This window comes from Salmo salar, chromosome 14 (genome assembly GCF_965601325.2).
Source record: "Salmo salar chromosome 14, fSalSal1, whole genome shotgun sequence".
Lineage (NCBI taxonomy): Eukaryota > Metazoa > Chordata > Actinopteri > Salmoniformes > Salmonidae > Salmo > Salmo salar.
In genome coordinates, this window is record NC_138304.1 from 12,244,073 (window position 1) to 12,270,042 (window position 25,970).

General features: G+C 40.7%; 12 non-coding genes across 12 annotated transcripts; all 12 read right to left on the minus strand.

Annotated features, from left to right (window-relative positions):
* Nucleotides 1-740: 740 nt before the first annotated feature.
* On the minus strand, nt 741-813 carry trnav-cac (transfer RNA valine (anticodon CAC)). Its single transcript has one exon. It is a non-coding gene; the product is annotated as a tRNA-Val (tRNA).
* Nucleotides 814-1,698: 885 nt separating this feature from the next.
* trnav-aac (transfer RNA valine (anticodon AAC)) lies at nt 1,699-1,771 on the minus strand. Its single transcript has one exon. It is a non-coding gene; the product is annotated as a tRNA-Val (tRNA).
* A 1,932-nt stretch (nt 1,772-3,703) lies between these two features.
* Nucleotides 3,704-3,776, minus strand: trnav-cac (transfer RNA valine (anticodon CAC)). Its single transcript has one exon. It is a non-coding gene; the product is annotated as a tRNA-Val (tRNA).
* Nucleotides 3,777-4,661: 885 nt separating this feature from the next.
* trnav-aac (transfer RNA valine (anticodon AAC)) lies at nt 4,662-4,734 on the minus strand. The gene has a single exon. It is a non-coding gene; the product is annotated as a tRNA-Val (tRNA).
* Nucleotides 4,735-6,662: 1,928 nt separating this feature from the next.
* Nucleotides 6,663-6,735, minus strand: trnav-cac (transfer RNA valine (anticodon CAC)). Its single transcript has one exon. It is a non-coding gene; the product is annotated as a tRNA-Val (tRNA).
* An 885-nt stretch (nt 6,736-7,620) lies between these two features.
* trnav-aac (transfer RNA valine (anticodon AAC)) lies at nt 7,621-7,693 on the minus strand. Its single transcript has one exon. It is a non-coding gene; the product is annotated as a tRNA-Val (tRNA).
* Nucleotides 7,694-9,608: 1,915 nt separating this feature from the next.
* On the minus strand, nt 9,609-9,681 carry trnav-cac (transfer RNA valine (anticodon CAC)). Its single transcript has one exon. It is a non-coding gene; the product is annotated as a tRNA-Val (tRNA).
* An 885-nt stretch (nt 9,682-10,566) lies between these two features.
* On the minus strand, nt 10,567-10,639 carry trnav-aac (transfer RNA valine (anticodon AAC)). The gene has a single exon. It is a non-coding gene; the product is annotated as a tRNA-Val (tRNA).
* A 1,932-nt stretch (nt 10,640-12,571) lies between these two features.
* trnav-cac (transfer RNA valine (anticodon CAC)) lies at nt 12,572-12,644 on the minus strand. The gene has a single exon. It is a non-coding gene; the product is annotated as a tRNA-Val (tRNA).
* An 885-nt stretch (nt 12,645-13,529) lies between these two features.
* On the minus strand, nt 13,530-13,602 carry trnav-aac (transfer RNA valine (anticodon AAC)). The gene has a single exon. It is a non-coding gene; the product is annotated as a tRNA-Val (tRNA).
* Nucleotides 13,603-18,492: 4,890 nt separating this feature from the next.
* Nucleotides 18,493-18,565, minus strand: trnav-cac (transfer RNA valine (anticodon CAC)). The gene has a single exon. It is a non-coding gene; the product is annotated as a tRNA-Val (tRNA).
* An 885-nt stretch (nt 18,566-19,450) lies between these two features.
* Nucleotides 19,451-19,523, minus strand: trnav-aac (transfer RNA valine (anticodon AAC)). Its single transcript has one exon. It is a non-coding gene; the product is annotated as a tRNA-Val (tRNA).
* Between the last annotated feature and the right edge of the window lie 6,447 nt (nt 19,524-25,970).

Below are 25,970 nucleotides of genomic sequence, written 5' to 3' on the forward strand. Positions count from 1 at the left end.
AAAAAATTATGAGTACAGATTATTGTACGAGACAATATAGAAACGTTTTTGAGAAAGTTAATTAGAAAAAAAGTATTTGATTGGGTAATTGAAGGTTATTTGTTGATGTAAAAAAAAATGTAACGTACCGATTTTAAAGTTGTATTTGGGGTGGGATCACAAGAAATGATTGCAAAAAAATGGGGACCCCAGAAATTCTGGAGGAAAAAATGGTGTCCCTGCTGAAAAGGTTTGAATACCATTGGTCTAGACACATTTTTCCAGGGGAGATGAAGTTTATAAATTGACTGGCTGGGCCGTGGAACAGTGGATGCGCATTTATAAATCTAATGGAACCGCTAACAGGCACTACCTGCAGAATGCTGGGATGGTGGTGCTTCAACTCCCTGCTATTAACCAATTAGCATCCAGGATCCAAACAACCTGTTTTATAACATTGCATTGCCTCTGGTTATTGAAAGACATGTCTAAGACTGGTCTATTCATGTATTCTGCAGGCCTATGTATTTGTTTCGTTTTTTTCAGTTATCACTATCTGCCTCTGGTTAATGAAAGACATGTCTAAGACTGGTCTATTCATGTATTTGTTTAGTTTTTTTTCACTTATCACTATCTGCCTCTGGTTATTGAAAGACATGTCTAAGACTGGTCTATTCATGTATTCTGCAGGCCTATGTATTTGTTTCGTTTTTTTCAGTTATGACCCTGTTTCTGTCATCACTATCTGTTTTGTTAAAATTTGTTTCCGCCCTGTTTCGAACCGGGGACCTTTCGCGTGTGAGGCGAACGTGATAACCACTACACTACAGAAACTACAAGAAAAAGAGTGGAAGTCATGGAAAATGTTAGGAATGCCCACAAGTCTACCGCCCATAATATCCCAAATAGAGTACCACAGTAGGAGTCATAATACCCATAAGAACTAGCGGTCGAACAGGGAAATGGTTCCAATCGTTTTTCCACCATTCATATTCCCCACATTGGATTTTAAAAACAGTTAAAAAAGGCCTGTGTTTCTTGTTGGCTTACCCTGGCATGGTAACCGTGTAATTCTCTCTCGGACAAGGTGACTTTTATAAAAAATATTCGCCTGTATTTACCCCCCCAAAATTAAATGCTAATTAACTGCTAATGTGGCTATCATAAAGAACTACAAATGTATTATTTTAAGTGTTTCTAAAATCCCATATGGGAAAAATGAATGGTGGAAAAATGGTTGGAACCATTTCCCTGTTTGACCGCTAGGTTTTATGGGTATTATGACACCTCCACTGTGGGGCTTTCCCCAGTTTTATTTGACAATTTGTATCATGTTAAATATTAGCCACTATCGGGAGCCACTGTCAGTAACAGCCACATACATTTATTTTGGCATACTTTCATTCCGTTGACCTTTCTTTAATCTGTCACATCCTTGTGAATTGTTCCTGAGGGTTGCTAGCATTAGTGAATCATATTAAGCTAAAGTATTGCAATAATTTGGGACATGTAGCCTATTTGAATCATTATGGAACTCAGACCACACGTAGCAGGAATTTATTCAGAGCGCCCAAGCTAGCCACCCCAGCAGAGTGGGTTACGCGACTTAAAAGGGTAAGTCTGAATAGCAAATACTGAGAAGTGCGTAGGAAAAGCATGAATTCCTAAATTGGGATCGAGCCCTAAGTGAATAGGTGTACTATCTAATTTGTTAAAATGTGTTTCCGCCCGGTCTCGAACCGGGGATCTTTCGCGTGTTAGGCGAACGTGATAACCGCTACACTACGGAAACTGCGTGAGTAGGATACTAAGGGTGTGACTTTGGCTGGCTGGGTGGGTGGGTGGGGCATTTATCGCTCTCAGAACCAAATGAAGTCAGAAATGACTTAGTCCATTAACTAAGCAATAAGGCTTGAGATCCCGGGAATTATCGTGTGAATAACTCCTGAATAAGGGCTGATTCACCGTAGGGATGGTTTGGCTGAGCAGCCGGCTCTTGGAAGAGTCTTGGTGGTTCCAAACTTCTTCCTTTTAAGAATGATGGAAGCCACTGTGTTCTTGGGTACCTTCAATGCTGCAGAAATGTATCGGTACCCTTCCCCACGTCTGTGCCTCGACACAATCCTGTCTCGGAGCTCTAGGGACAATTCCTTCCACCTCATGGCTTAGTTTATGCTCTGACATGCACTGTCAACTGTGGAACCTTATATAGACAGACAGGTGTGTGCCTTTTCAAATCATGACCAATCCATTGAATTTACCACAGGTGGACTCCAATCAAGTTGTAGAAACATCTCAAGGATGATCAATGGAAACAGGATGGACCTGAGCTCAATTTCCAGACTCATAGCAAAGGGTCTGAAAACGTATGTAAATAAGGTATTTTTTAAATCTTTTTTTATGAATTAAAAATGATATGTTATCGCTTTGTCATTATGGGGTATTGTGTGTAGATAGATTTTATTTGACTTAATCCGTTTTCAGAATAAGGCTGTAACGTAACAAAATGTGGAAAAAAGTAAGGGGTCTGAATACTTTCCGAATGCACTGTAGCTATGCAGGCTAGCTACTTTTCCTTTGCTAGCCAGCCAACTAAATCTATCACACAATCACATCAAGCAGCTGAAATGACAGAAAACTGTCTGCACTTTTGTTTGTTTTACGTAGGATTATATTGCCATTTCTTAGGATATATCCATTATAATGAACCTGATAAATGAATTTGCCTGGCTCAGAGAAGCTGTCATTCTGGTCACATTCATACACATCGCACGGTGGAGGTCACCAAAAAAACGGCAACATTGATCCACAGGTTGGAGAGGCAGACAGCAAGGTTTAGACAAACCTCAACTGTTTCAAACCATATGCTAGCCTAGGGGCATTGGGAAATATTGTCTAGACCAGTGATATTTAAAGTCGGGGTCGGGGGGACTGCAGTGGGGATATATATATTCATTATTTAGGAACAAAAAATTATGAGTACAGATTATTGTACGAGACAATATAGAAACGTTTTTGAGAAAGTTAATTAGAAAAAAAGTATTTGATTGGGTAATTGAAGGTTATTTGTTGATGTAAAAAAAAATGTAACGTACCGATTTTAAAGTTGTATTTGGGGTGGGATCACAAGAAATGATTGCAAAAAAATGGGGACCCCAGAAATTCTGGAGGAAAAAATGGTGTCCCTGCTGAAAAGGTTTGAATACCATTGGTCTAGACACATTTTTCCAGGGGAGATGAAGTTTATAAATTGACTGGCTGGGCCGTGGAACAGTGGATGCGCATTTATAAATCTAATGGAACCGCTAACAGGCACTACCTGCAGAATGCTGGGATGGTGGTGCTTCAACTCCCTGCTATTAACCAATTAGCATCCAGGATCCAAACAACCTGTTTTATAACATTGCATTGCCTCTGGTTATTGAAAGACATGTCTAAGACTGGTCTATTCATGTATTCTGCAGGCCTATGTATTTGTTTCGTTTTTTTCAGTTATCACTATCTGCCTCTGGTTAATGAAAGACATGTCTAAGACTGGTCTATTCATGTATTCTGTAGGCCTATGTATTTGTTTAGTTTTTTTTCACTTATCACTATCTGCCTCTGGTTATTGAAAGACATGTCTAAGACTGGTCTATTCATGTATTCTGCAGGCCTATGTATTTGTTTCGTTTTTTTCAGTTATGACCCTGTTTCTGTCATCACTATCTGTTTTGTTAAAATTTGTTTCCGCCCGGTTTCGAACCGGGGACCTTTCGCGTGTGAGGCGAACGTGATAACCACTACACTACAGAAACTACAAGAAAAAGAGTGGAAGTCATGGAAAATGTTAGGAATGCCCACAAGTCTACCGCCCATAATATCCCAAATAGAGTACCACAGTAGGAGTCATAATACCCATAAGAACTAGCGGTCGAACAGGGAAATGGTTCCAATCGTTTTTCCACCATTCATATTCCCCACAGGGGATTTTAAAAACAGTTAAAAAAGGCCTGTGTTTCTTGTTGGCTTACCCTGGCATGGTAACCGTGTAATTCTCTCTCGGACAAGGTGACTTTTATAAAAAATATTCGCCTGTATTTACCCCCCCAAAATTACATGCTAATTAACTGCTAATGTGGCTATCATAAAGAACTACAAATGTATTATTTTAAGTGTTTCTAAAATCCCATATGGGAAAAATGAATGGTGGAAAAATGGTTGGAACCATTTCCCTGTTTGACCGCTAGGTTTTATGGGTATTATGACACCTCCACTGTGGGGCTTTCCCCAGTTTTATTTGACAATTTGTATCATGTTAAATATTAGCCACTATCGGGAGCCACTGTCAGTAACAGCCACATACATTTATTTTGGCATACTTTCATTCCGTTGACCTTTCTTTAATCTGTCACATCCTTGTGAATTGTTCCTGAGGGTTGCTAGCATTAGTGAATCATATTAAGCTAAAGTATTGCAATAATTTGGGACATGTAGCCTATTTGAATCATTATGGAACTCAGACCACACGTAGCAGGAATTTATTCAGAGCGCCCAAGCTAGCCACCCCAGCAGAGTGCGTTACGCGACTTAAAAGGGTAAGTCTGAATAGCAAATACTGAGAAGTGCGTAGGAAAAGCATGAATTCCTAAATTGGGATCGAGCCCTAAGTGAATAGGTGTACTATCTAATTTGTTAAAATGTGTTTCCGCCCGGTCTCGAACCGGGGACCTTTCGCGTGTTAGGCGAACGTGATAACCGCTACACTACGGAAACTGCGTGAGTAGGATACTAAGGGTGTGACTTTGGCTGGGTGGGTGGGTGGGGCATTTATCGCTCTCAGAACCAAATGAAGTCAGAAATGACTTAGTCCATTAACTAAGCAATAAGGCTTGAGATCCCGGGAATTATCGTGTGAATAACTCCTGAATAAGGGCTGATTCACCGTTTGGATGGTTTGGCTGAGCAGCCGGCTCTTGGAAGAGTCTTGGTGGTTCCAAACTTCTTCCTTTTAAGAATGATGGAAGCCACTGTGTTCTTGGGTACCTTCAATGCTGCAGAAATGTATCGGTACCCTTCCCCACGTCTGTGCCTCGACACAATCCTGTCTCGGAGCTCTAGGGACAATTCCTTCCACCTCATGGCTTAGTTTATGCTCTGACATGCACTGTCAACTGTGGAACCTTATATAGACAGACAGGTGTGTGCCTTTTCAAATCATGACCAATCCATTGAATTTACCACAGGTGGACTCCAATCAAGTTGTAGAAACATCTCAAGGATGATCAATGGAAACAGGATGGACCTGAGCTCAATTTCCAGACTCATAGCAAAGGGTCTGAAAACGTATGTAAATAAGGTATTTTTTTAATCTTTTTTTATGAATTAAAAATGATATGTTATCGCTTTGTCATTATGGGGTATTGTGTGTAGATAGATTTTATTTGACTTAATCCGTTTTCAGAATAAGGCTGTAACGTAACAAAATGTGGAAAAAAGTAAGGGGTCTGAATACTTTCCGAATGCACTGTAGCTATGCAGGCTAGCTACTTTTCCTTTGCTAGCCAGCCAACTAAATCTATCACACAATCACATCAAGCAGCTGAAATGACAGAAAACTGTCTGCACTTTTGTTTGTTTTACCTAGGATTATATTGCCATTTCTTTGGATATATCCATTATAATGACCCTGATAAATGAATTTGCCTGGCTCAGAGAAGCTGTCATTCTGGTCACATTCATACACATCGCACGGTGGAGGTCACCAAAAAAACGGCAACATTGATCCACAGGTTGGAGAGGCAGACAGCAAGGTTTAGACAAACCTCAACTGTTTCAAACCATATGCTAGCCTAGGGGCATTGGGAAATATTGTCTAGACCAGTGATATTTAAAGTCGGGGTCGGGGGGACTGCAGTGGGGATATATATATTCATTATTTAGGAACAAAAAATTACGAGTACAGATTATTGTACGAGACAATATAGAAACGTTTTTGAGAAAGTTAATTAGAAAAAAAGTATTTGATTGGGTAATTGAAGGTTATTTGTTGATGTAAAAAAAAATGTAACGTACCGATTTTAAAGTTGTATTTGGGGTGGGATCACAAGAAATGATTGCAAAAAAATGGGGACCCCAGAAATTCTGGAGGAAAAAATGGTGTCCCTGCTGAAAAGGTTTGAATACCATTGGTCTAGACACATTTTTCCAGGGGAGATGAAGTTTATAAATTGACTGGCTGGGCCGTGGAACAGTGGATGCGCATTTATAAATCTAATGGAACCGCTAACAGGCACTACCTGCAGAATGCTGGGATGGTGGTGCTTCAACTCCCTGCTATTAACCAATTAGCATCCAGGATCCAAACAACCTGTTTTATAACATTGCATTGCCTCTGGTTATTGAAAGACATGTCTAAGACTGGTCTATTCATGTATTCTGCAGGCCTATGTATTTGTTTCGTTTTTTTCAGTTATCACTATCTGCCTCTGGTTAATGAAAGACATGTCTAAGACTGGTCTATTCATGTATTCTGTAGGCCTATGTATTTGTTTAGTTTTTTTTCACTTATCACTATCTGCCTCTGGTTATTGAAAGACATGTCTAAGACTGGTCTATTCATGTATTCTGCAGGCCTATGTATTTGTTTCGTTTTTTTCAGTTATGACCCTGTTTCTGTCATCACTATCTGTTTTGTTAAAATTTGTTTCCGCCCGGTTTCGAACCGGGGACCTTTCGCGTGTGAGGCGAACGTGATAACCACTACACTACAGAAACTACAACAAAAAGAGTGGAAGTCATGGAAAATGTTAGGAATGCCCACAAGTCTACCGCCCATAATATCCCAAATAGAGTACCACAGTAGGAGTCATAATACCCATAAGAACTAGCGGTCGAACAGGGAAATGGTTCCAATCGTTTTTCCACCATTCATATTCCCCACAGGGGATTTTAAAAACAGTTAAAAAAGGCCTGTGTTTCTTGTTGGCTTACCCTGGCATGGTAACCGTGTAATTCTCTCTTGGACAAGGTGACTTTTATAAAAAATATTCGCCTGTATTTACCCCCCCAAAATTAAATGCTAATTAACTGCTAATGTGGCTATCATAAAGAACTACAAATGTATTATTTTAAGTGTTTCTAAAATCCCATATGGGAAAAATGAATGGTGGAAAAATGGTTGGAACCATTTCCCTGTTTGACCGCTAGGTTTTATGGGTATTATGACACCTCCACTGTGGGGCTTTCCCCAGTTTTATTTGACAATTTGTATCATGTTAAATATTAGCCACTATCGGGAGCCACTGTCAGTAACAGCCACATACATTTATTTTGGCATACTTTCATTCCGTTGACCTTTCTTTAATCTGTCACATCCTTGTGAATTGTTCCTGAGGGTTGCTAGCATTAGTGAATCATATTAAGCTAAAGTATTGCAATAATTTGGGACATGTAGCCTATTTGAATCATTATGGAACTCAGACCACACGTAGCAGGAATTTATTCAGAGCGCCCAAGCTAGCCACCCCAGCAGAGTGCGTTACGCGACTTAAAAGGGTAAGTCTGAATAGCAAATACTGAGAAGTGCGTAGGAAAAGCATGAATTCCTAAATTGGGATCGAGCCCTAAGTGAATAGGTGTACTATCTAATTTGTTAAAATGTGTTTCCGCCCGGTCTCGAACCGGGGACCTTTCGCGTGTTAGGCGAACGTGATAACCGCTACACTACGGAAACTGCGTGAGTAGGATACTAAGGGTGTGACTTTGGCTGGGTGGGTGGGTGGGTGGGGCATTTATCGCTCTCAGAACCAAATGAAGTCAGAAATGACTTAGTCCATTAACTAAGCGATAAGGCTTGAGATCCCGGGAATTATCGTGTGAATAACTCCTGAATAAGGGCTGATTCACCGTTTGGATGGTTTGGCTGAGCAGCCGGCTCTTGGAAGAGTCTTGGTGGTTCCAAACTTCTTCCTTTTAAGAATGATGGAAGCCACTGTGTTCTTGGGTACCTTCAATGCTGCAGAAATGTATCGGTACCCTTCCCCACGTCTGTGCCTCGACACAATCCTGTCTCGGAGCTCTAGGGACAATTCCTTCCACCTCATGGCTTAGTTTATGCTCTGACATGCACTGTCAACTGTGGAACCTTATATAGACAGACAGGTGTGTGCCTTTTCAAATCATGACCAATCCATTGAATTTACCACAGGTGGACTCCAATCAAGTTGTAGAAACATCTCAAGGATGATCAATGGAAACAGGATGGACCTGAGCTCAATTTCCAGACTCATAGCAAAGGGTCTGAAAACGTATGTAAATAAGGTATTTTTTAAATCTTTTTTTATGAATTAAAAATGATATGTTATCGCTTTGTCATTATGGGGTATTGTGTGTAGATAGATTTTATTTGACTTAATCCGTTTTCAGAATAAGGCTGTAACGTAACAAAATGTGGAAAAAAGTAAGGGGTCTGAATACTTTCCGAATGCACTGTAGCTATGCAGGCTAGATACTTTTCCTTTGCTAGCCAGCCAACTAAATCTATCACACAATCACATCAAGCAGCTGAAATGACAGAAAACTGTCTGCACTTTTGTTTGTTTTACCTAGGATTATATTGCCATTTCTTTGGATATATCCATTATAATGAACCTGATAAATGAATTTGCCTGGCTCAGAGAAGCTGTCATTCTGGTCACATTCATACACATCGCACGGTGGAGGTCACCAAAAAAACGGCAACATTGATCCACAGGTTGGAGAGGCAGACAGCAAGGTTTAGACAAACCTCAACTGTTTCAAACCATATGCTAGCCTAGGGGCATTGGGAAATATTGTCTAGACCAGTGATATTTAAAGTCGGGGTCGGGGGGACTGCAGTGGGGATATATATATTCATTATTTAGGAACAAAAAATTATGAGTACAGATTATTGTACGAGACAATATAGAAACGTTTTTGAGAAAGTTAATTAGAAAAAAAGTATTTGATTGGGTAATTGAAGGTTATTTGTTGATGTAAAAAAAAATGTAACGTACCGATTTTAAAGTTGTATTTGGGGTGGGATCACAAGAAATGATTGCAAAAAAATGGGGACCCCAGAAATTCTGGAGGAAAAAATGGTGTCCCTGCTGAAAAGGTTTGAATACCATTGGTCTAGACACATTTTTCCAGGGGAGATGAAGTTTATAAATTGACTGGCTGGGCCGTGGAACAGTGGATGCGCATTTATAAATCTAATGGAACCGCTAACAGGCACTACCTGCAGAATGCTGGGATGGTGGTGCTTCAACTCCCTGCTATTAACCAATTAGCATCCAGGATCCAAACAACCTGTTTTATAACATTGCATTGCCTCTGGTTATTGAAAGACATGTCTAAGACTGGTCTATTCATGTATTCTGCAGGCCTATGTATTTGTTTCGTTTTTTTCAGTTATCACTATCTGCCTCTGGTTAATGAAAGACATGTCTAAGACTGGTCTATTCATGTATTTGTTTAGTTTTTTTTCACTTATCACTATCTGCCTCTGGTTATTGAAAGACATGTCTAAGACTGGTCTATTCATGTATTCTGCAGGCCTATGTATTTGTTTCGTTTTTTTCAGTTATGACCCTGTTTCTGTCATCACTATCTGTTTTGTTAAAATTTGTTTCCGCCCTGTTTCGAACCGGGGACCTTTCGCGTGTGAGGCGAACGTGATAACCACTACACTACAGAAACTACAAGAAAAAGAGTGGAAGTCATGGAAAATGTTAGGAATGCCCACAAGTCTACCGCCCATAATATCCCAAATAGAGTACCACAGTAGGAGTCATAATACCCATAAGAACTAGCGGTCGAACAGGGAAATGGTTCCAATCGTTTTTCCACCATTCATATTCCCCACATTGGATTTTAAAAACAGTTAAAAAAGGCCTGTGTTTCTTGTTGGCTTACCCTGGCATGGTAACCGTGTAATTCTCTCTCGGACAAGGTGACTTTTATAAAAAATATTCGCCTGTATTTACCCCCCCAAAATTAAATGCTAATTAACTGCTAATGTGGCTATCATAAAGAACTACAAATGTATTATTTTAAGTGTTTCTAAAATCCCATATGGGAAAAATGAATGGTGGAAAAATGGTTGGAACCATTTCCCTGTTTGACCGCTAGGTTTTATGGGTATTATGACACCTCCACTGTGGGGCTTTCCCCAGTTTTATTTGACAATTTGTATCATGTTAAATATTAGCCACTATCGGGAGCCACTGTCAGTAACAGCCACATACATTTATTTTGGCATACTTTCATTCCGTTGACCTTTCTTTAATCTGTCACATCCTTGTGAATTGTTCCTGAGGGTTGCTAGCATTAGTGAATCATATTAAGCTAAAGTATTGCAATAATTTGGGACATGTAGCCTATTTGAATCATTATGGAACTCAGACCACACGTAGCAGGAATTTATTCAGAGCGCCCAAGCTAGCCACCCCAGCAGAGTGGGTTACGCGACTTAAAAGGGTAAGTCTGAATAGCAAATACTGAGAAGTGCGTAGGAAAAGCATGAATTCCTAAATTGGGATCGAGCCCTAAGTGAATAGGTGTACTATCTAATTTGTTAAAATGTGTTTCCGCCCGGTCTCGAACCGGGGATCTTTCGCGTGTTAGGCGAACGTGATAACCGCTACACTACGGAAACTGCGTGAGTAGGATACTAAGGGTGTGACTTTGGCTGGCTGGGTGGGTGGGTGGGGCATTTATCGCTCTCAGAACCAAATGAAGTCAGAAATGACTTAGTCCATTAACTAAGCAATAAGGCTTGAGATCCCGGGAATTATCGTGTGAATAACTCCTGAATAAGGGCTGATTCACCGTAGGGATGGTTTGGCTGAGCAGCCGGCTCTTGGAAGAGTCTTGGTGGTTCCAAACTTCTTCCTTTTAAGAATGATGGAAGCCACTGTGTTCTTGGGTACCTTCAATGCTGCAGAAATGTATCGGTACCCTTCCCCACGTCTGTGCCTCGACACAATCCTGTCTCGGAGCTCTAGGGACAATTCCTTCCACCTCATGGCTTAGTTTATGCTCTGACATGCACTGTCAACTGTGGAACCTTATATAGACAGACAGGTGTGTGCCTTTTCAAATCATGACCAATCCATTGAATTTACCACAGGTGGACTCCAATCAAGTTGTAGAAACATCTCAAGGATGATCAATGGAAACAGGATGGACCTGAGCTCAATTTCCAGACTCATAGCAAAGGGTCTGAAAACGTATGTAAATAAGGTATTTTTTAAATCTTTTTTTATGAATTAAAAATGATATGTTATCGCTTTGTCATTATGGGGTATTGTGTGTAGATAGATTTTATTTGACTTAATCCGTTTTCAGAATAAGGCTGTAACGTAACAAAATGTGGAAAAAAGTAAGGGGTCTGAATACTTTCCGAATGCACTGTAGCTATGCAGGCTAGCTACTTTTCCTTTGCTAGCCAGCCAACTAAATCTATCACACAATCACATCAAGCAGCTGAAATGACAGAAAACTGTCTGCACTTTTGTTTGTTTTACGTAGGATTATATTGCCATTTCTTAGGATATATCCATTATAATGAACCTGATAAATGAATTTGCCTGGCTCAGAGAAGCTGTCATTCTGGTCACATTCATACACATCGCACGGTGGAGGTCACCAAAAAAACGGCAACATTGATCCACAGGTTGGAGAGGCAGACAGCAAGGTTTAGACAAACCTCAACTGTTTCAAACCATATGCTAGCCTAGGGGCATTGGGAAATATTGTCTAGACCAGTGATATTTAAAGTCGGGGTCGGGGGGACTGCAGTGGGGATATATATATTCATTATTTAGGAACAAAAAATTATGAGTACAGATTATTGTACGAGACAATATAGAAACGTTTTTGAGAAAGTTAATTAGAAAAAAAGTATTTGATTGGGTAATTGAAGGTTATTTGTTGATGTAAAAAAAAATGTAACGTACCGATTTTAAAGTTGTATTTGGGGTGGGATCACAAGAAATGATTGCAAAAAAATGGGGACCCCAGAAATTCTGGAGGAAAAAATGGTGTCCCTGCTGAAAAGGTTTGAATACCATTGGTCTAGACACATTTTTCCAGGGGAGATGAAGTTTATAAATTGACTGGCTGGGCCGTGGAACAGTGGATGCGCATTTATAAATCTAATGGAACCGCTAACAGGCACTACCTGCAGAATGCTGGGATGGTGGTGCTTCAACTCCCTGCTATTAACCAATTAGCATCCAGGATCCAAACAACCTGTTTTATAACATTGCATTGCCTCTGGTTATTGAAAGACATGTCTAAGACTGGTCTATTCATGTATTCTGCAGGCCTATGTATTTGTTTCGTTTTTTTCAGTTATCACTATCTGCCTCTGGTTAATGAAAGACATGTCTAAGACTGGTCTATTCATGTATTCTGTAGGCCTATGTATTTGTTTAGTTTTTTTTCACTTATCACTATCTGCCTCTGGTTATTGAAAGACATGTCTAAGACTGGTCTATTCATGTATTCTGCAGGCCTATGTATTTGTTTCGTTTTTTTCAGTTATGACCCTGTTTCTGTCATCACTATCTGTTTTGTTAAAATTTGTTTCCGCCCGGTTTCGAACCGGGGACCTTTCGCGTGTGAGGCGAACGTGATAACCACTACACTACAGAAACTACAAGAAAAAGAGTGGAAGTCATGGAAAATGTTAGGAATGCCCACAAGTCTACCGCCCATAATATCCCAAATAGAGTACCACAGTAGGAGTCATAATACCCATAAGAACTAGCGGTCGAACAGGGAAATGGTTCCAATCGTTTTTCCACCATTCATATTCCCCACAGGGGATTTTAAAAACAGTTAAAAAAGGCCTGTGTTTCTTGTTGGCTTACCCTGGCATGGTAACCGTGTAATTCTCTCTCGGACAAGGTGACTTTTATAAAAAATATTCGCCTGTATTTACCCCCCCAAAATTACATGCTAATTAACTGCTAATGTGGCTATCATAAAGAACTACAAATGTATTATTTTAAGTGTTTCTAAAATCCCATATGGGAAAAATGAATGGTGGAAAAATGGTTGGAACCATTTCCCTGTTTGACCGCTAGGTTTTATGGGTATTATGACACCTCCACTGTGGGGCTTTCCCCAGTTTTATTTGACAATTTGTATCATGTTAAATATTAGCCACTATCGGGAGCCACTGTCAGTAACAGCCACATACATTTATTTTGGCATACTTTCATTCCGTTGACCTTTCTTTAATCTGTCACATCCTTGTGAATTGTTCCTGAGGGTTGCTAGCATTAGTGAATCATATTAAGCTAAAGTATTGCAATAATTTGGGACATGTAGCCTATTTGAATCATTATGGAACTCAGACCACACGTAGCAGGAATTTATTCAGAGCGCCCAAGCTAGCCACCCCAGCAGAGTGCGTTACGCGACTTAAAAGGGTAAGTCTGAATAGCAAATACTGAGAAGTGCGTAGGAAAAGCATGAATTCCTAAATTGGGATCGAGCCCTAAGTGAATAGGTGTACTATCTAATTTGTTAAAATGTGTTTCCGCCCGGTCTCGAACCGGGGACCTTTCGCGTGTTAGGCGAACGTGATAACCGCTACACTACGGAAACTGCGTGAGTAGGATACTAAGGGTGTGACTTTGGCTGGGTGGGTGGGTGGGGCATTTATCGCTCTCAGAACCAAATGAAGTCAGAAATGACTTAGTCCATTAACTAAGCAATAAGGCTTGAGATCCCGGGAATTATCGTGTGAATAACTCCTGAATAAGGGCTGATTCACCGTTTGGATGGTTTGGCTGAGCAGCCGGCTCTTGGAAGAGTCTTGGTGGTTCCAAACTTCTTCCTTTTAAGAATGATGGAAGCCACTGTGTTCTTGGGTACCTTCAATGCTGCAGAAATGTATCGGTACCCTTCCCCACGTCTGTGCCTCGACACAATCCTGTCTCGGAGCTCTAGGGACAATTCCTTCCACCTCATGGCTTAGTTTATGCTCTGACATGCACTGTCAACTGTGGAACCTTATATAGACAGACAGGTGTGTGCCTTTTCAAATCATGACCAATCCATTGAATTTACCACAGGTGGACTCCAATCAAGTTGTAGAAACATCTCAAGGATGATCAATGGAAACAGGATGGACCTGAGCTCAATTTCCAGACTCATAGCAAAGGGTCTGAAAACGTATGTAAATAAGGTATTTTTTTAATCTTTTTTTATGAATTAAAAATGATATGTTATCGCTTTGTCATTATGGGGTATTGTGTGTAGATAGATTTTATTTGACTTAATCCGTTTTCAGAATAAGGCTGTAACGTAACAAAATGTGGAAAAAAGTAAGGGGTCTGAATACTTTCCGAATGCACTGTAGCTATGCAGGCTAGCTACTTTTCCTTTGCTAGCCAGCCAACTAAATCTATCACACAATCACATCAAGCAGCTGAAATGACAGAAAACTGTCTGCACTTTTGTTTGTTTTACCTAGGATTATATTGCCATTTCTTTGGATATATCCATTATAATGACCCTGATAAATGAATTTGCCTGGCTCAGAGAAGCTGTCATTCTGGTCACATTCATACACATCGCACGGTGGAGGTCACCAAAAAAACGGCAACATTGATCCACAGGTTGGAGAGGCAGACAGCAAGGTTTAGACAAACCTCAACTGTTTCAAACCATATGCTAGCCTAGGGGCATTGGGAAATATTGTCTAGACCAGTGATATTTAAAGTCGGGGTCGGGGGGACTGCAGTGGGGATATATATATTCATTATTTAGGAACAAAAAATTACGAGTACAGATTATTGTACGAGACAATATAGAAACGTTTTTGAGAAAGTTAATTAGAAAAAAAGTATTTGATTGGGTAATTGAAGGTTATTTGTTGATGTAAAAAAAAATGTAACGTACCGATTTTAAAGTTGTATTTGGGGTGGGATCACAAGAAATGATTGCAAAAAAATGGGGACCCCAGAAATTCTGGAGGAAAAAATGGTGTCCCTGCTGAAAAGGTTTGAATACCATTGGTCTAGACACATTTTTCCAGGGGAGATGAAGTTTATAAATTGACTGGCTGGGCCGTGGAACAGTGGATGCGCATTTATAAATCTAATGGAACCGCTAACAGGCACTACCTGCAGAATGCTGGGATGGTGGTGCTTCAACTCCCTGCTATTAACCAATTAGCATCCAGGATCCAAACAACCTGTTTTATAACATTGCATTGCCTCTGGTTATTGAAAGACATGTCTAAGACTGGTCTATTCATGTATTCTGCAGGCCTATGTATTTGTTTCGTTTTTTTCAGTTATCACTATCTGCCTCTGGTTAATGAAAGACATGTCTAAGACTGGTCTATTCATGTATTCTGTAGGCCTATGTATTTGTTTTGTTTTTTTCAGTTATCACTATCTGCCTCTGGTTAATGAAAGACATGTCTAAGACTGGTCTATTCATGTATTCTGCAGGCCTATGTATTTGTTTCGTTTTTTTCAGTTATGACCCTGTTTCTGTCATCACTATCTGTTTTGTTAAAAAAAAAATTCGCCCGGTTTCGAACCGGGGACCTTTCGCATGTGAGGCGACTGTGATAACCACTACACTACGGAAACTGCAAGGAAAAGAGTGGAAGTCATGGAAAATGTTAGGAATGCCCACAAGTCTACTGCCCATAATATCCCAAATAGAGTACCACAGTAGGAGTCATAATACCCATCAGAACTAGCGGTCGAACAGGGAAATGGTTCCAATCGTTTTTCCACCATTCATATTCCCCACAGGGGATTTTAAAAACAGTTAAAAAAGGCCTGTGTTTCTTGTTGGCTTACCCTGGCATGGTAACCGTGTAATTCTCTCTAGGACAAGGTGACTTTTATAAAAAATATTCGCCTGTATTTACCCCCCCAAAATTAAATGCTAATTAACTGCTAATGTGGCTATCATAAAGAACTACAAATGTATTATTTTAAGTGTTTCTAAAATCCCATATGGGAAAAATGAATGGTGGAAAAATGGTTGGAACCATTTCCCTGTTTGACCGCTAGGTTTTATGGGTATTATGACACCTCCACTGTGGGGCTTTCCCCAGTTGTATTTGACAATTTGTATCATGTTAAATATTAGCCACTATCGGGAGCCACTGTCAGTAACAGCCACATACATTTATTTTGGCATACTTTCATTCCGTTGACCTTTCTTTAATCTGTCACATCCTTGTGAATTGTTCCTGAGGGTTGCTAGCATTAGTGAATCATATTAAGCTAAAGTATTGCAATAATTTGGGACATGTAGCCTATTTGAATCATTATGGAACTCAGACCACACGTAGCAGGAATTTATTCAGAGCGCCCAAGCTAGCCACCCCAGCAGAGTGCGTTACGCGACTTAAAAGGGTAAGTCTGAATAGCAAATACTGAGAAGTGCGTAGGAAAAGCATGAATTCCTAAATTGGGATCGAGCCCTAAGTGAATAGGATTACTATCTAATTTGTTAAAATGTGTTTCCGCCCGGTCTGGAACTGGGGACCTTTCGCGTGTTAGGCAAACATGAAAACCACTACACTACGGAAACTGCGTGAGTAGGATACTAAGGGTGTGACTTTGGCTGGGTGGGTGGGTGGGTGGGGCATTTATCGCTCTCAGAACCAAATGAAGTCAGAAATGACTTAGTCCATTAACTAAGCAATAAGGCTTGAGATCCCGGGAATTATCGTGTGAATAACTCCTGAATAAGGGCTGATTCACCGTAGGGATGGTTTGGCTGAGCAGCCGGCTCTTGGAAGAGTCTTGGTGGTTCCAAACTTCTTCCTTTTAAGAATGATGGAAGCCACTGTGTTCTTGGGTACCTTCAATGCTGCAGAAATGTATCGGTACCCTTCCCCACGTCTGTGCCTCGACACAATCCTGTCTCGGAGCTCTAGGGACAATTCCTTCCACCTCATGGCTTAGTTTATGCTCTGACATGCACTGTCAACTGTGGAACCTTATATAGACAGACAGGTGTGTGCCTTTTCAAATCATGACCAATCCATTGAATTTACCACAGGTGGACTCCAATCAAGTTGTAGAAACATCTCAAGGATGATCAATGGAAACAGGATGGACCTGAGCTCAATTTCCAGACTCATAGCAAAGGGTCTGAAAACGTATGTAAATAAGGTATTTTTTAAATCTTTTTTTATGAATTAAAAATGATATGTTATCGCTTTGTCATTATGGGGTATTGTGTGTAGATAGATTTTATTTGACTTAATCCGTTTTCAGAATAAGGCTGTAACGTAACAAAATGTGGAAAAAAGTAAGGGGTCTGAATACTTTCCGAATGCACTGTAGCTATGCAGGCTAGCTACTTTTCCTTTGCTAGCCAGCCAACTAAATCTATCACACAATCACATCAAGCAGCTGAAATGACAGAAAACTGTCTGCACTTTTGTTTGTTTTACGTAGGATTATATTGCCATTTCTTAGGATATATCCATTATAATGAACCTGATAAATGAATTTGCCTGGCTCAGAGAAGCTGTCATTCTGGTCACATTCATACACATCGCACGGTGGAGGTCACCAAAAAAACGGCAACATTGATCCACAGGTTGGAGAGGCAGACAGCAAGGTTTAGACAAACCTCAACTGTTTCAAACCATATGCTAGCCTAGGGGCATTGGGAAATATTGTCTAGACCAGTGATATTTAAAGTCGGGGTCGGGGGGACTGCAGTGGGGATATATATATTCATTATTTAGGAACAAAAAATTATGAGTACAGATTATTGTACGAGACAATATAGAAACGTTTTTGAGAAAGTTAATTAGAAAAAAAGTATTTGATTGGGTAATTGAAGGTTATTTGTTGATGTAAAAAAAAATGTAACGTACCGATTTTAAAGTTGTATTTGGGGTGGGATCACAAGAAATGATTGCAAAAAAATGGGGACCCCAGAAATTCTGGAGGAAAAAATGGTGTCCCTGCTGAAAAGGTTTGAATACCATTGGTCTAGACACATTTTTCCAGGGGAGATGAAGTTTATAAATTGACTGGCTGGGCCGTGGAACAGTGGATGCGCATTTATAAATCTAATGGAACCGCTAACAGGCACTACCTGCAGAATGCTGGGATGGTGGTGCTTCAACTCCCTGCTATTAACCAATTAGCATCCAGGATCCAAACAACCTGTTTTATAACATTGCATTGCCTCTGGTTATTGAAAGACATGTCTAAGACTGGTCTATTCATGTATTCTGCAGGCCTATGTATTTGTTTCGTTTTTTTCAGTTATCACTATCTGCCTCTGGTTAATGAAAGACATGTCTAAGACTGGTCTATTCATGTATTCTGTAGGCCTATGTATTTGTTTAGTTTTTTTTCACTTATCACTATCTGCCTCTGGTTATTGAAAGACATGTCTAAGACTGGTCTATTCATGTATTCTGCAGGCCTATGTATTTGTTTCGTTTTTTTCAGTTATGACCCTGTTTCTGTCATCACTATCTGTTTTGTTAAAATTTGTTTCCGCCCGGTTTCGAACCGGGGACCTTTCGCGTGTGAGGCGAACGTGATAACCACTACACTACAGAAACTACAAGAAAAAGAGTGGAAGTCATGGAAAATGTTAGGAATGCCCACAAGTCTACCGCCCATAATATCCCAAATAGAGTACCACAGTAGGAGTCATAATACCCATAAGAACTAGCGGTCGAACAGGGAAATGGTTCCAATCGTTTTTCCACCATTCATATTCCCCACAGGGGATTTTAAAAACAGTTAAAAAAGGCCTGTGTTTCTTGTTGGCTTACCCTGGCATGGTAACCGTGTAATTCTCTCTCGGACAAGGTGACTTTTATAAAAAATATTCGCCTGTATTTACCCCCCCAAAATTACATGCTAATTAACTGCTAATGTGGCTATCATAAAGAACTACAAATGTATTATTTTAAGTGTTTCTAAAATCCCATATGGGAAAAATGAATGGTGGAAAAATGGTTGGAACCATTTCCCTGTTTGACCGCTAGGTTTTATGGGTATTATGACACCTCCACTGTGGGGCTTTCCCCAGTTTTATTTGACAATTTGTATCATGTTAAATATTAGCCACTATCGGGAGCCACTGTCAGTAACAGCCACATACATTTATTTTGGCATACTTTCATTCCGTTGACCTTTCTTTAATCTGTCACATCCTTGTGAATTGTTCCTGAGGGTTGCTAGCATTAGTGAATCATATTAAGCTAAAGTATTGCAATAATTTGGGACATGTAGCCTATTTGAATCATTATGGAACTCAGACCACACGTAGCAGGAATTTATTCAGAGCGCCCAAGCTAGCCACCCCAGCAGAGTGCGTTACGCGACTTAAAAGGGTAAGTCTGAATAGCAAATACTGAGAAGTGCGTAGGAAAAGCATGAATTCCTAAATTGGGATCGAGCCCTAAGTGAATAGGTGTACTATCTAATTTGTTAAAATGTGTTTCCGCCCGGTCTCGAACCGGGGACCTTTCGCGTGTTAGGCGAACGTGATAACCGCTACACTACGGAAACTGCATGAGTAGGATACTAAGGGTGTGACTTTGGCTGGGTGGGTGGGTGGGGCATTTATCGCTCTCAGAACCAAATGAAGTCAGAAATGACTTAGTCCATTAACTAAGCAATAAGGCTTGAGATCCCGGGAATTATCGTGTGAATAACTCCTGAATAAGGGCTGATTCACCGTAGGGATGGTTTGGCTGAGCAGCCGGCTCTTGGAAGAGTCTTGGTGGTTCCAAACTTCTTCCTTTTAAGAATGATGGAAGCCACTGTGTTCTTGGGTACCTTCAATGCTGCAGAAATGTATCGGTACCCTTCCCCACGTCTGTGCCTCGACACAATCCTGTCTCGGAGCTCTAGGGACAATTCCTTCCACCTCATGGCTTAGTTTATGCTCTGACATGCACTGTCAACTGTGGAACCTTATATAGACAGACAGGTGTGTGCCTTTTCAAATCATGACCAATCCATTGAATTTACCACAGGTGGACTCCAATCAAGTTGTAGAAACATCTCAAGGATGATCAATGGAAACAGGATGGACCTGAGCTCAATTTCCAGACTCATAGCAAAGGGTCTGAAAACGTATGTAAATAAGGTATTTTTTAAATCTTTTTTTATGAATTAAAAATGATATGTTATCGCTTTGTCATTATGGGGTATTGTGTGTAGATAGATTTTATTTGACTTAATCCGTTTTCAGAATAAGGCTGTAACGTAACAAAATGTGGAAAAAAGTAAGGGGTCTGAATACTTTCCGAATGCACTGTAGCTATGCAGGCTAGCTACTTTTCCTTTGCTAGCCAGCCAACTAAATCTATCACACAATCACATCAAGCAGCTGAAATGACAGAAAACTGTCTGCACTTTTGTTTGTTTTACCTAGGATTATATTGCCATTTCTTTGGATATATCCATTATAATGACCCTGATAAATGAATTTGCCTGGCTCAGAGAAGCTGTCATTCTGGTCACATTCATACACATCGCACGGTGGAGGTCACCAAAAAAACGGCAACATTGATCCACAGGTTGGAGAGGCAGACAGCAAGGTTTAGACAAACCTCAACTGTTTCAAACCATATGCTAGCCTAGGGGCATTGGGAAATATTGTCTAGACCAGTGATATTTAAAGTCGGGGTCGGGGGGACTGCAGTGGGGATATATATATTCATTATTTAGGAACAAAAAATTACGAGTACAGATTATTGTACGAGACAATATAGAAACGTTTTTGAGAAAGTTAATTAGAAAAAAAGTATTTGATTGGGTAATTGAAGGTTATTTGTTGATGTAAAAAAAAATGTAACGTACCGATTTTAAAGTTGTATTTGGGGTGGGATCACAAGAAATGATTGCAAAAAAATGGGGACCCCAGAAATTCTGGAGGAAAAAATGGTGTCCCTGCTGAAAAGGTTTGAATACCATTGGTCTAGACACATTTTTCCAGGGGAGATGAAGTTTATAAATTGACTGGCTGGGCCGTGGGACAGTGGATGCGCATTTATAAATCTAATGGAACCGCTAACAGGCACTACCCGCAGAATGCTGGGATGGTGGTGCTTCAACTCCCTGCTATTAACCAATTAGCATCCAGGATCCAAACAACCTGTTTTATAACATTGCATTGCCTCTGGTTATTGAAAGACATGTCTAAGACTGGTCTATTCATGTATTCTGCAGGCCTATGTATTTGTTTCGTTTTTTTCAGTTATCACTATCTGCCTCTGGTTAATGAAAGACATGTCTAAGACTGGTCTATTCATGTATTCTGTAGGCCTATGTATTTGTTTGTTTTTTTCAGTTATCACTATCTGCCTCTGGTTAATGAAAGACATGTCTAAGACTGGTCTATTCATGTATTCTGCAGGCCTATGTATTTGTTTCGTTTTTTTCAGTTATGACCCTGTTTCTGTCATCACTATCTGTTTTGTTAAAATTTGCTTTCGCCCGGTTTCGAACCGGGGACCTTTCGCATGTGAGGCGACTGTGATAACCACTACACTACGGAAACTGCAAGAAAAAGAGTGGAAGTCATGGAAAATGTTAGGAATGCCCACAAGTCTACTGCCCATAATATCCCATATAGAGTACCACAGTAGGAGTCATAATACCCATAAGAACTAGCGGTCGAACAGGGAAATGGTTCCAATCGTTTTTCCACCATTCATATTCCCCACAGGGGATTTTAAAAACAGTTAAAAAAGGCCTGTGTTTCTTGTTGGCTTACCCTGGCATGGTAACCGTGTAATTCTCTCTAGGACAAGGTGACTTTTATAAAAAATATTCGCCTGTATTTACCCCCCCAAAATTAAATGCTAATTAACTGCTAATGTGGCTATCATAAAGAACTACAAATGTATTATTTTAAGTGTTTCTAAAATCCCATATGGGAAAAATGAATGGTGGAAAAATGGTTGGAACCATTTCCCTGTTTGACCGCAAGGTTTTATGGGTATTATGACACCTCCACTGTGGGGCTTTCCCCAGTTTTATTTGACAATTTGTATCATGTTAAATATTAGCCACTATCGGGAGCCACTGTCAGTAACAGCCACATACATTTATTTTGGCATACTTTCATTCCGTTGACCTTTCTTTAATCTGTCACATCCTTGTGAATTGTTCCTGAGGGTTGCTAGCATTAGTGAATCATATTAAGCTAAAGTATTGCAATAATTTGGGACATGTAGCCTATTTGAATCATTATGGAGCTCAGACCACACGTAGCAGGAATTTATTCAGAGCGCCCAAGCTAGCCACCCCAGCAGAGTGCGTTACGCGACTTAAAAGGGTAAGTCTGAATAGCAAATACTGAGAAGTGCGTAGGAAAAGCATGAATTCCTAAATTGGGATCGAGCCCTAAGTGAATAGGATTACTATCTAATTTGTTAAAATGTGTTTCCGCCCGGTCTCGAACTGGGGACCTTTCGCGTGTTAGGCAAACGTGAAAACCACTACACTACGGAAACTGCATGAGTAGGATACTAAGGGTGTGACTTTGGCTGGGTGGGTTGGTGGGTGGGGCATTTATCGCTCTCAGAACCAAATGAAGTCAGAAATGACTTAGTCCATTAACTAAGCAATAAGGCTTGAGATCCCGGGAATTATCGTGTGAATAACTCCTGAATAAGGGCTGATTCACCGTTTGGATGGTTTGGCTGAGCAGCCGGCTCTTGGAAGAGTCTTGGTGGTTCCAAACTTCTTCCTTTTAAGAATGATGGAAGCCACTGTGTTCTTGGGTACCTTCAATGCTGCAGAAATGTATCGGTACCCTTCCCCACGTCTGTGCCTCGACACAATCCTCTCTCGGAGCTCTAGGGACAATTCCTTCCACCTCATGGCTTAGTTTATGCTCTGACATGCACTGTCAACTGTGGAACCTTATATAGACAGACAGGTGTGTGCCTTTTCAAATCATGACCAATCCATTGAATTTACCACAGGTGGACTCCAATCAAGTTGTAGAAACATCTCAAGGATGATCAATGGAAACAGGATGGACCTGAGCTCAATTTCCAGACTCATAGCAAAGGGTCTGAAAACGTATGTAAATAAGGTATTTTTTAAATCTTTTTTTATGAATTAAAAATGATATGTTATCGCTTTGTCATTATGGGGTATTGTGTGTAGATAGATTTTATTTGACTTAATCCGTTTTCAGAATAAGGCTGTGACGTAACTGTAATATTCATATGTGAATACATACTGAATTATAATTGGATGCATTTTACCGCCGTATCATACTGTGCGGTGATTGGTTAAGACCACCCAGACGGTTAGGTCATGGGCAGTTGATCGTGGTTGGAGATAGGCTAACATGTAGTTGTAGCTAGTTAATAAAGAGTTATGTTAAGAAACATCCTGTAGTTCTGCGTTTTATTATTTTGTACAAAGTGTACAAAACAAAACATGGTGTCAGAAGTGGGATTTTTCTGGAGTTCCTTCACCTCGAATGGACTGGGAGTCTACAAACTTACCCGATGCATGGCGTAAGTACAAACAGCATGTGGAGCTAAAATGCACCCCTGCGTCAACTGCTAAAGCAGTCCAGTGAGTTTCTTTGGGACAAGCAACACGACATTGCTTTCCAGAATGTGAAAGACTTGATCACGAGAGAACCAGGACCAATCCTTGCCTACTACGACCCCAACAAAGAGCTCAGACTCCAAGTGGACGCGTCGAAGTATGGACTAGGTGCAGTGCTACTGCAAGAAGGAAAGCCCATCGGCTACGCTTCCAAATCTCTCACAGACTGTGAAATCAACTACGCTCAAATCGAAAAGGAGCTCTATGCCATTCTGTTCGGATGTAAACGTTTCCATCAGTACGTATATGGACGACAAGTCATTGTGGAATCCGACCACAAGCCCCTTGAGTCAATCATGAGGAAACCACTAGCTGCAGCCCCGCCAAGGCTACAGAGAATGATCCTTCAACTACAAAAATACGACTTCACAATCACTCACCGTCCAGGCAAAGACATCCCTGTCGCAGACACACTCTCCAGGAAGTTTCTTACCTACAAGGACAGCAGCCTCAGTGAGGGCATGGACATGCAAGTGCACACTGTGTACAGCAACTTACCAGTTAGTGACAGGAGATCCAAGCAGAAACAGACAAGGACTCACAACTCACACAGCTGAGGGAAGTCATACAGGATGGATGGCCTGAGGAGAGGAGAAAATGCCCTCAGAGCGTCTCAGAATTCTGGAACCATCGTGATGAACTATCACAGATCAACGGAATCATTTTCAAAGGAGAGAAAATCATTATTCCTACCAGTCTCAGAGAAGAGATTTTGACAAAGATCCATGCTGGACACATGGGCATGGAAAAGTGCAAACAGAGAGCACGGGACATTTTGTTTTGGCCTGGAATGTGCAAACAAATAGAGGACATTGTTGGTAGATGCACCATCTGTCTTGAAAGACGCCCCTCAAACACCAAAAAGCCAATGTTACCTCACTGTATCCCAGACCGACCCTGGCAGGTTGTGGCAACCGATCTGTTCACCTGGAACAACGAGGACTACATTGTAACAGTGGACTACTACAGCAGATACTTCGAACTCGACAAGCTTCACAGCACCACATCTGCAGCTGTGATACACAAGCTGAAAGCAGCCTTTGCCAGGCATGGCATTGTAGAGACTTTAATATCTGACAATGGGCCCTGTTACAAATCAAATGAGTTTGAATCCTTCACAAAAGCATGGGAGTTCACACATGTCACCACAAGCCCACATTACCCTCAAAGTAATGGCCTTGCTGAAAAATCTGTGCAGATTGCTAAATCACTCATGGACAAAGCAAAAGCAGACAAGAGAGACCCCTACCTCAGTCTCCTTGAATACCGCAACACTCCAGTTGACAACTTAAAATCACCAGCCCAGCTGTTGATGAGCCGCAGACTTCGCTCAACCCTTCCCAGCACCAACCAGCAGCTGCAACCTGAGGTTGTCAGCTACAAGGAAATGCATGAAAAACGTGCACAGAGACAACAACAACAAAAGCGATACTACGACAGGTCAGCTAGACCACTGCCACCACTGATCGACGGAGAGTCAGTTAGAATCCAGGAGCATGGCCTCTGGAAACCAGCAGTCGTCATCCAGCCAGCTGACACTGAACGTTCATATCACGTCCGCACAGCAGAAGGAGCAGTGTACCGCCGCAATCGTCGTCACTTACTGAACACAAAAGAACAACACACTGATGAGATGAACTGTTCCCCTGAAAGAGAACGTGATGGACTAAACACACACACAGCACAACATACACCACACTTACCTGCAACACCACAAGAGCTGTTGACTGACACAGAAGCATGCTCAACATCATATCGCACAAGGTCAGGAAGAGAGGTCAAGCCCAGAGCTGTCCTCGACCTGTGAAATGTCAAAGGGTGTAGGCGGATCGCTGCCCTAAAAGCGTTCCAGACTGTAAACTTGTTATTGAAAGTTCACTTGACATGCTTTGGTATTGTATTTGTTTGAAATGTTAAGATGTCATTTCTACAGTGAAAGCTGAGTTGCTGAGAATCCCTTGTTTGAAAAGTTGGATCATTGTTTCAGAGTCTATGTTGATTCAGTTGGTGTATTATGCAATATAAATGGGTTACTTACCTTGAGTTCAAACTACAGAGCATGTATCCAAAAGAAAAGCTTAGAATATGTAAAACATTTGTATTTTGTTTAAAAGAAGGGGGATGTAATATTCATATGTGAATACATACTGAATTATAATTGGATGCATTTTACCGCCGTATCATACTGTGCGGTGATTGGTTAAGACCACCCAGACGGTTAGGTCATGGGCAGTTGATCGTGGTTGGAGATAGGCTAACATGTAGTTGTAGCTAGTTAATAAAGAGTTATGTTAAGAAACATCCTGTAGTTCTGCGTTTTATTATTTTGTACAAAGTGTACAAAACAAAACAGTAACAAAATGTGGAAAAAAG